The following is a 7,806-nucleotide window of genomic DNA, read 5'->3' on the forward strand; positions in this document are numbered from 1 at the left end:
CGGATAATACCGCCGCAGTCCAACTTTAAAAACGACTGAGATGGAAGTCCAGGAAAACGAACGCCGACTGACAGATCCGGGAAACGAACGCAGACAGAGTAGATCGGAGCAGAACAGAGCAAAGCAGAGTAGATCCAAGCAGAACAGAGCAAAGCAGAGTAGATCCAAGCAGAACAGAGCAGCAATGGTCCAACTGTGGGGGGACCTGCCGATCCAAACACGCACACACACACTCGCAGAAGGAGGAAGAGAAGGAGCGCAGCGCAGTGGCGCTTTACCTATAATCACAATTCAATTTAGATTTTCTGGCCAAGATCAGCTGAAGTGCAGGGAGAGAGAACACCTACCACCAGGATCTTAGTGTAGCACGCACCAGCCAGCCAGAGATTCCGTTACTTTCCGCTGCCAGAGTCCACAGGATGCAAGCCACACAGTGGAAGAGCAAAGACGACACATCCTGAATGAACGCCGCAGCTCCTTATATACCACGCCCACCTTAACAACTGGAACTTCTCACCTGACAACCACCTGTGTGGAATTAGGTGCATTTCTATACCACTACACATGCAAGAGAGACTATAAGTACACCCTTATCTCTCTCTCAAATTTTGACAGTTAGTGGTCACGGTGGGTGGTCTTGGGGGGAGGGGGAGGTGGGGGGAGTGGAGGGGGGCGAGGTTGGTGAACACCCTTATGTCACTCGAATTTTGACAGGTAGTGGTCACGGTGGGTGGTCTTGGGGGGAGGGGGAGGTGGGGGGAGTGGAGGGGGCGAGGTTGGTGGACACCCTTATGTCACACAAATTTTGACAGGTAGTGGTCTAGAGAAAACAGGTGTTTGAGGACATTAGGTGTTATGGACAGCAGCAGGGTGTCGTTGGTTTCTTTCTAAATAAATGCCGACTGCGGGGCTGCAACCTATGTTGTCCTCTCCAAATATCAGAAAGTTTCAAAGATGTGTAGAATAAATTATGTTATTGGTGATCTGTTCACCGCTTCAAATCACGAATCGTTTGCGCACTGTGTTAGTCGTGATTTGCGAATGGGAAAGGGGATCGTTGTATTATTCAAAAATAAATTTGGCCGCACGTCAGAATTAAAAGAGCAGAGTGAGTTATTGGGTTTTATTTAAATGTATTTTTTCAATAGCTAGACCATATCCTGATTTTTTTATTTTAACAGAAAAGCTGGTGGGACAGTGTGCGGTCCTTCTACAGGGTCAACGTTTCATATACTATCTGGTAAATAAGCAGCGGCCGACTATACCGCACGGGTACAAAATTGACTCATTGTTTTTTTTTCATTTTTGGTAATTCTATCAGATTACCAAGGAAAAAGCAAGCCAGAAACCGTCATATAACGATCTCAGACAGAGTCTGGAAGACATGAAATCTCACTGCGTTGAAAATAACGTGAAAAGAATAGCAATGCCACGGTTTGTAGAAAAACTTCTACGGATAAATACCCTTAATTCTTCTCTATTTGAATAATTGAACGCATTGTTTTATTTCCTTCAGAATTGGATGCGGCTTGGATCGTCTGGAATGGACAAAAGTCTCACAGATTCTGCAAGAGGTGTTTAAACAGACGGATATTACTCTGACTGTTTTCTTCAAATTAGTTCCAGACACTTTAGCTTCTTCGTCAACAGGTGTTTGTACCATCACTCTGTTTTCGGACAAAAAAGAGTCTATTCATTCCCAAGGTTCTAACGATAGCCACTTCTAGACATTCTGGCACCTTTTCACTACATTAGATCATTTTCCTGTCAGGAATAGGGGCGGGATCCTGAAGCATTTTTGCGCAAAGCTGGACAATGCCGGTCATTTTAGAGATCTGTCCCGATCCGCAAACTTGCAAGCAGGCATAGCGGTGATGATCAAGAATAAGTTTGGATGAGTCTCCGAGTTAAAGGAGCAGAGTGAGTCAGACAAGTTACTAAAGTCTTTGTTTGGTAAAAAAAAAAGTTTCATCTTGATGCAGTTTGTTCAAATGTCCGATTTCAACAGTAGGTACTAAATCATGTCCCTTTATTTTTATTTTATTTAAATTTTTTATTATGTATGTCCTAATAGAGAAGCTGCCAGGGCAGTGTGCTGTCCTGACACATGATCAACGTTTCATCTACTACCTGGTAAATATGCCACAGTCAATTATACTGCATATGACCAAAGTTGGTTCATTATTCAATCTGGTAACTGTATCTTTCCTATTATGTGTCTCAGATTACAAAGAAAAAAGTCAACCAGAAAACCCACATGTGACAGCCTGAGACAGAGTCTGGAAGACATAAAATCTCACTGCTTACAAAATGGTGTCAATAGGATATCAATACCCCGGTTTGTATGAACAACTGTGGATAAGTAACTATAATAAATATCCTTAAATCTTCTATATTGGAAATAATTGTTTGTCTCGTGTCTACCCATCAGAATTGGTTGTGGCCTGGACCAGCCGCAGTGGTCAGAGGTGTCAGAGATCCTGGAACAGGTCTTTAAAGAGACAAATATCTCCATCACGGATTTTTTTTCTGTAACACTTGCTAGTGTGATACATTTCAGTAAAAGTTCCTCGAATATGTGACAGGGACTAAACAGGCCCATGTTAGGCTACTAATATTTATCTTTCAGTTTTCCCCAATGTTTAAAGCTTTTTACAGTGCACAACCACATTCCAAGAGTTGCTCCAACATGGTAAATTGTTTTGTTAACTTTAAAATTATCTACAGCTTTTGTCTCTGACTTAGTTTGTTTTTTTGGCCCTAATGATTTCTTTCCCTCCAGAATGGCCCTAATGATTTCTTTCCCTTAGTATTGGAACCTTAGCATAAGGGTCACAACCATGATGTGTCAACACCATAACTGACAATTTACAAATAAAAGCTTAATTTTGGTTTACTGTAAAGATTTCATGGTCCTTCAGAATAAGATCATATAAATTGAGATGGTTTGACATTCCGTCAACTCCATCAGAGTTTCTGTGACTCTTTCAATGAAATTGTTGTCAAATCTCACTTAAATGTGCAATTAATTTATTTTAATGTATTTTACATAAATTGCATTACATCACATGTACCAAGTTTTTCATTTTACTCACTAGTTTGTCACCACCTAAAGTTCTGTGTCAACTCCAACAGACGTACTTTTTGTTGTTTTTTTTGTTTTAAATAATATTTATTTTGTTTCTTGAGAAGCATTTGTCGGTAAAATTAGTAAAATATCACTAATAGGGTCATTAAAAATTATTTTATATTTATTTTTGTCAGATGGTGATGACAACGTTCTAGGTCAGGTCGATTAAAAATGTAATTTTTTTATTTTTTATTTTTATGTTGCAACTGGGAGCCTGCACCTTAGCATCTTTACATTTCCAAAACATCATTTGTCATTTTTGCATACTTAAGGTTGAGAAATGAAAAAAAGGGAAAATTAAAACCCATTTTGTCCCTATTCCCAAGAATCACTGACATGAAACCTAAAGATAAAATGTACACTTGTTGTGACTTATAAAGCAACAATTTTACCGGTTGTACTCTGTGTTTTTCTTTCTTGTTAAAACTCAGACATGTTAAACAAAAGTTGGAGGATGGTTGTGTTGAGTATTGGTTCAGCACGAGGGGTTCTGATTGTGTCTTAATGTGACTTTTACTATGAGACTTTATGGAACTCCAGTTGTGTCCAGTAATAAAGAAACAAAAAAAAAAGAAGGCAGCAAATGTACATGTTGGTTCCACAGGGTTCCCCTGAAAATATAGATCAAATCAGACATTACAGGGTAAAAGTAATCTGAACAGGGGGAAGGATATAAACAAGTCAAGTCAATAACAAGTCAATGACATGATGCAATCTGCATTTTTAACTCTGATAACTTTTTTTTTTTACATTCTTTTCATGTCTGACAGTGTTGACAAAACTAGAGACAAATTTCAATGGAGTTGGAAAATATATAAAAATGATTTTTAATTCAATTTATTGATACTTTTATAATTTTTATATGACTACTTATACTTAATTGTCATAATATATAATTATAGTATTTATTTAATTGTTTTAAACTATTATAATGTATTGAGTTCTGCTCCTGGACAAAGGGTTTTTACAGGCACCATTAACCGACTGTAATGTTTAAAATTAAAAGAAAAATATTCCGCAAATACCAGGAAAATATACATAAATAATATCACACTGAACACAAATCCTAATCAATAATCTCTACTGTATCTGCTCCTTTCTTCTTCTTCTGCAGCCCCTGAATTAACAGGAACAACTGATGTTTGTTCGTTCTGTAAGAAAAAAAAACAAGGCTTTGCTTCTTTTACATTGCTGATTTTAGAGCACACACATGATACAGTACTTAATAAATTAAAATGAAAGTTGTTCATTTACATTATATTCATTTAGCCACAAAAGGAAAGTTATTAGTTACACTCTACAATTCAGAGGGGAAAAGGTTTTAGACATGTTAATGAGATCCAATTTTTTCAAAGTTTTGACACACCTTAAAGTCTCTTCAGCTCGTGGAGTCGTTTCAGTGAAGTTAGCGTTCGTGGAGGGAAACTTGCTGTCGCTGTTCTGCTCAGTCAGAAAGTTACTAACGTCAGAAAAATCTGCTGTCATGTCATGAGCTGGAAAAAAAAATCAACAAGCATGTTTGCAAAAATAGAAGTAGTTTCAGTTAAGACTTAAAAAATTGTTTTATGATTTTGGTTATGGTTGTAGAATTTAAACTGAGGTAACACTAAACAATAAATCGTTGGGTAGATAGTGTGAAAAACAGGAGATATTAAAGACATGGTAACCTAAATGGCTGCAAATGCATCCATTGTTGAAAATGAATCAAACGCATGTAACAGTGTAATGATTCACCTCTGCAACATTTTGAGTCGCCAAGCTTTATGCTTTCCAAACCGTTGCTATTTGGTCAGTTTGATTTCAGAAGAGCCGATGACATTTTTTATTACAGAAACATAAAATTTACTCATCTTTAAGATGACTGGAACAAGACTCACTGCATACACTGATGGCGATGAGTTCGGCCAAAAGTAAAACATTCAGGATTCCCAAAGCCACGCAGAGGCAGAGCCTCTCTTTGGAGCTGCTCGAACCTTAACAAAAACCTGAACCTTAGCAAAATGTAATTAAATACATACTAGATTTATTTGAAACGTTATTCTTACCTGTGTGATTAGATGCAGTTTGTTTAACAGGCTCCATGTTGACGTAAATTTCCTCCATCGCTTCAGACTTTCTGCTGGCTTTTAACATTGACTATAAAATCCACTGCAGTCGTGGAACTAAGTGAAAAACTGTGGGAAAGAGGTGAGATGTGTCCGGTGTTCAACATAAAAAAGTAACATATTTTAGAGATAACAGTCAAATAAAGAAATTCATGAGTGCGGTTTCAGTATTATTTTTCTTAAATATCGTACACGACATAAGATTCTTGAAGGTTTCAATAGTTTCATAAGTTCATATTTGCTGATTCGCTTCTGTATCAATGAACATTTATTTTCTCCTTTGTCTTCCTTGAGCTCAGTTAATCCTACTCATAATAAACACATTACACTTTTCTGTCGGTGAAGAAAATAATTGACTTTTACATTCATGCACAACTTTGCTTTCTGTCGTATGGTATCAAAAATTAAAAATAGTTTTAAATCACTAATATAAGGATGAAAAATATCTGATAAAAGGATGTTGTGATGTTCCTGCTCCTTGTGTCCAGACATGGTTCCTAAAGGGTAATAAATTGTTGGAGCAGATGACTGCAGATGACTGTATGGACCCACCAGTTTTACGGGTCTCATTCTGTCCTGATAACTAGTAATAGTCTTTCTCCCAGTAAATACAGCTATCATCTTTGTATTTTTATTTCTAAATCCTCGTTTAACCCTATTCCTTGTCTTCTTACTGTCTCACTCCAGTAGCAGAAACACTGACGTTAAGCAACAACAATCCCCGAATTGCATTATTATCAAACTTCTATAACCACTGGATCAAATAATTATGAAATTCTGCGTATTTATTCATAGTTTAAAGATATATACTTTTAGGGCTGCCATTTAGTAAAAAGCTGCATGAGCTGTCTACTAGTGTCTAAAACTCAGTCACCGTGTCTTTTCATCTTCTGAGGGAGATCAACAGTTTGAGAAACAGTTTGTTTTGTGAAGCACCGCCTCACTGGGAGGGAATCGAAAGGCTAACATGCCAATCAGGTGCAAGTTGGGCGGGTTAAAGTAAGAGAAACCAGATACTGCATTCATAGCATGAAGAAGACCAGCAAGCAAAGCTTTCACAGAATGAATTCAATTCTATAGAATATCAGAGTACAGGAGATACAGGATAGAAGATTTGACTGAATCAAGACATTGTCCAGTAGTTCAGACTGAGAAGCAAACTGGAACATCGCTAGCCAAGTATGTGGAGCAGGAAAATAGGTTGTAGTTACTTAAATTTATGCAAACCAATTGCCTCAAAAGATTCAATTACTGCGACATGTAAAAGACAAGTGTAGTTACATTGTGTGATTTTGACAAACAATATTCTTAAACTCATCATTTACCACCCAAAATCCTCGTTACTTTCAAATAGTTCACTTTTTATTTTATTCTAGTTGTTGCAGACTCAACTTAAATAGATAAACTTGTAAAGCATCTTTTTTTTCTTTTTTAAACCCAAAAGTTCCTGCCGCTTGTTTAAGATGAGTACAAACAACAAGTTGATGAGAATTAAATGATGTTCACTTGAACTCTTTTATTAAGCAGAATGTTTTATTTTACAGTGAGGAAGGCCTGAGTCTAGGTTTAGCAGACGGCTGGAGGCATCTGACCCGCTTCAAACTCAGTACCTGTTTACTCATTGGCAAAAATTTGGTAAGATTAAATTTAGTCGGCTAAAGAAAGTCAGACGGTTCATTACGGGTGAAATCCCTTGAGGTAGTCAAGTTTCTTGTTTGTTCAGATCTTGCTAGTCATTTCCATAGTATGATTACTAATTAACAGTTGATTCTTTTGTGTCTAATTGCAATCTAATCATTCAGTTCACAATTGAAGTTGTATTATCAGGATTCTGCAAATAGAATATTTTCATAGTATATTTCAATCATTCCTTTCATACAGTCGAAGCTCCCTGAAAATATAATTTTGTGAACTATAATTTTGATTCCTTTGAGTATCATCATTTTACGAAATCTGACTGATGTGATCTTCTTGAACGCATACTGATGCTTCACATTGATCATTTATAAGCTTATCACTAACAAGAGGTGCACTGTCTGTTAGTGAGCATTATTGAACAGATAGCATCATTAGGACCAAGAAAAAAGTTGTAGATAATTTTAAAGGTAACAAAACGATTTACCATGTTGTGACCAACTTTTGGAGCCTGGTTGTGTAGCGAGCATGATTTATTCTGTAGGTAAGTGTACCAACAGCTAACTTGCTTAATGTTATTATAAGCCGGGCCAGGTGTCAGAAGAGATAAGTCTCCGTGAGAGGGGCTACTTGATAACAAAAAAAAAAAGCAAAGATTCACTGATTGAATTGTTGGTCGATAGCCAGCATATATTTGAATTTCAGCATCAAGCATTGAATGAAGAGAAAAAAAACTATATAAAACCTGAATGACCATTTAGTTTGATAAATATTTACACAGAACATCATTCAATAAATTTATAGAAATCCAAATGCTCACATCAAAACATCAAATCTAAATAAAAAATACAAATTGTACTAAATATTTTAATACAGACTGATGGTTCACATTGATCATTCATAAGTTCCTAGTATTGGAACCTTAAGAACTACAGG

General features: G+C 36.7%; 1 long non-coding RNA gene across 1 annotated transcript; it reads right to left on the minus strand.

Moving 5' to 3' along the window:
- Window positions 1-4,116: 4,116 nt before the first annotated feature.
- LOC145552360 (uncharacterized) lies at window positions 4,117-7,150 on the minus strand. Its single transcript, XR_014088395.1, has 3 exons — window positions 5,008-7,150; window positions 4,497-4,623; window positions 4,117-4,281 (listed from the first exon to the last, which is right to left on the minus strand). It is a non-coding gene; the product is annotated as an uncharacterized LOC145552360 (long non-coding RNA).
- Window positions 7,151-7,806: the final 656 nt, after the last annotated feature.

Source organism: Poecilia reticulata, chromosome 7 (genome assembly GCF_904066995.2).
Source record: "Poecilia reticulata chromosome 7, P_reticulata-male-v2, whole genome shotgun sequence".
Taxonomy (NCBI): domain Eukaryota; kingdom Metazoa; phylum Chordata; class Actinopteri; order Cyprinodontiformes; family Poeciliidae; genus Poecilia; species Poecilia reticulata.